This window comes from Apium graveolens, chromosome 1 (genome assembly GCF_009905375.1).
Source record: "Apium graveolens cultivar Ventura chromosome 1, ASM990537v1, whole genome shotgun sequence".
Lineage (NCBI taxonomy): Eukaryota > Viridiplantae > Streptophyta > Magnoliopsida > Apiales > Apiaceae > Apium > Apium graveolens.
Genome location: NC_133647.1, coordinates 15126387 through 15129448, shown reverse-complemented (window position 1 = coordinate 15129448; position 3062 = coordinate 15126387).

Here is a 3062-nt window from a genome sequence, read left to right as displayed (position 1 = left end):
ACGTCTTGGACAACTTAGTTTTGCCATGGATGGGGAGCTGAGCCAAGACTTGGTCTTGCAATCGCTTCCGAGTTCGTTCTCGCAGTTTGTTGTGAACTTTCACATGAATAAGTTGGATGTCAGCCTGCCTGAACTCCACAACATGTTAAAGACTGCGGAATCGAATTTCCCCCCTAAGAAGAGTTCTGTTCTTCTAATTGGTGAAGGTTCCAATCCTAAGAAAAGGAAGAGGAACTCTTCCAAGAAGAAGAAAGTAGGTGAGAAAATGCCGGTTCCACCAAAAGCTGAAGACCCCAAGAGCAAAGTTGTTTGCTTTTACTGTAACAAGGTGGGGCACTGGAAGAGGAACTGCAAGGTTTACCTTGCAGAATTGAAGAAGAAGGGTAGTGAGACTACCGCTTCTGATTCAGGTATGTTCATGATAGAAGTGAATATGTCATTTCTACTTGGGTATTAGATACCGCCTGTGGTTTTCATATCTGCAATTTGTTGCAGGGACCAAGGAGAAGTAGGACTCTTAAGGAAGAGGAGGTGATTCTACTGATGGGAAATGGAGCAAGAGTTGCTACTGAAGATGTAGAATCATTTCATTTACATAGGCCTACGGGGAAGACTATTGTTTGAAATAATTGTTATTTTGTTCCCTCGATTGTGAGGAATATTATTCCCATGTTAGACTTGGCTGGATTTTTCATTTATTATTGAGAATAATGAATGTTCTATTCTTAGAGATAATATTCTTTATGGACGTGGTGCTTTAAATAATGGTCTGTATATATGTGACATAATTTACTTCAGATTGAACAAACTAATAAAGGAAAAAGGGATGATGAAAATCTCACTTCATAGTGGCACTGCAGTCTCCATTTAGTGGACATGGAGAGAGGGCTGCAGATTTGCTAGGAATGGTACACACAGATGTATGTGGACCAATGTCTACGCAAGCCAAGGGTGGATTTTCATACTTCATTACTTTCATGGATAATAGATCTAGATTCGGATATGTGTTTGATGAAACACAAGTCTGAGGCCTTTGAAAAGTTCAAAGAATATAAGTATGAAGTGGAGAAATAACCAAACATAGTATTATAACTCTTCGATTAGATCGAGGTGGTGAATACTTGAACGGAGAGTTTCTGGATTATCTCAAAGTAAATGGTATAGTCTCCCAGTGGACTCCTCCAGATTAGTATCTGAAAAGAGAAATCGAACTCTGTTAGACATGGTTCGGTTCATGATGAGCTATGCAAATCTTCCAGTATTCCTATGGGGTTATGCATTGGAAACCTCAGCATATTTACTGAATAAGGTGCCTTCCAAAATCTGTTCCTCAAACTTCGTATGAGATATGGAAAGAAAGGAAACCGAGTCTTAAACACGTTAAGATTTGGGGATGTCCAGCTTATGTCAAGAAAGTTGACCCAGATAAGCTGGAATATCGATCCGGAAAATATAGTTTTGTGGGATATCTTAAAGAGACTTTAGGGTATTACTTTTGCACCGATTATCGGGTGTTTGTCTCCAGACATGCTACCTTCTTGGAAAAGGAGTTTATCTTTGAAGGAAACAGTGGGAGAAAAATTGAACTTGATGAAGTTCAAGAAGCACAAACTACTACGGATCAAGTGGAAACACCTGTTCTGACTGAACAACCTTTTGTGGAACAGCCCATTCATAGATCAGGGAGAGTGTCTCGCCAACCTGAGAGGTAATATGGCCTTGTCATTGAGAATGACAATGAGTGTCAATCATTTGATGATGACGACCCTTTGACCTATAATGAGGCTATGAGTAGTGTTGACTCAGAGAAATGGCATAGTGCCATGAAATCCAGTATGGAATCTATGTATACGGTATACAAAAGATAGATTATAGCAGATGGCCAGGTGGAGACCTATAAGGCCAGGCTTTTGGGAAAAGGATTCAAACAAAGGCAATGGATTGACTTTGATGAAACTTTTTACATGTAGCCCTGTTAAAATCAGTTCGGATTTTGCTTGCGATTAATGTGGTTTAAAGCAAGCTTCTCGTAGATGGAACATCCGTTTTGATGAGACAATCAAAGAGTTTGATTTTATCAAAAACGTGGATGAACCATGCGTCTACAAAAGGATTAGTGGGAGCGCGATAACATTTCTTGTATTGTATTGAATTAGAGATGACACACATAACAACATAGCATACCCACTCACAAAGCTACTTTTTGAAAGTCACTTTGATCGTCATAAAGATGAGATGGGTATTAGATACCAGAGTGATTGGCTTTAGTACAAGTGGGAGATTGAAAGGAATATGTCCTAAGTCCAATCATGTATTAGGATTTAGGAATAACTTTTATGTAATCTGTTTTGATTTCATTGATATTAATAAAGACTTGTTTTGTTTTTATTACGGGCTTTATCTATTTAAGTGTTTAAATAAGATATACCATAGTTTAGAGTAAAGCTTTTTATGGATTATGATGAGATCATAATAGTGAGACCTAAAAAGATGATAACTCTGAACTTAAATAGTTCCTGGTCGTAGGATTACTAACTGGTAATTAATAATCCGTAAAGATCGGTACATACTATGCTTGCTTCATTATGAAGGATGTCTGTTCTCATAGACATTTGTGTGGTGACACTATAGCTAGTATGTAGGTGCTTATTATGGAATAAGTTCACTGAACATGACTCGCACAGCTGAACAACTGATGGAGTTCACTCACGTGTCAGCAGTTGTTCACTTAGTGATAATTGTACAAGTATCCTTAGACTTGAGGTCATCATAGTCATCTTGTGTACACTGAACTATGCTTTGGTTTAGTTCTTAGTCTTCAGGGATAATTATTAGGGCTCTTCTGGGTATAGGAATTTGTACACGAAGATAGTGTATGATCAATAAAGGATCTACCCCTTCCAGTAAAGGAAGCGAATGTTCAAGGCTGATCCACTTATGCTAGTTCAGGAATCTCTGGCCAGAGTAAATGAAATTAGAAAGGAGTTTCTAATTTGCATAGAACTATGCATAGTAAATGGTAAGCAAGTGATTGAATTAGATAGGCTTGATACGAGATCCAT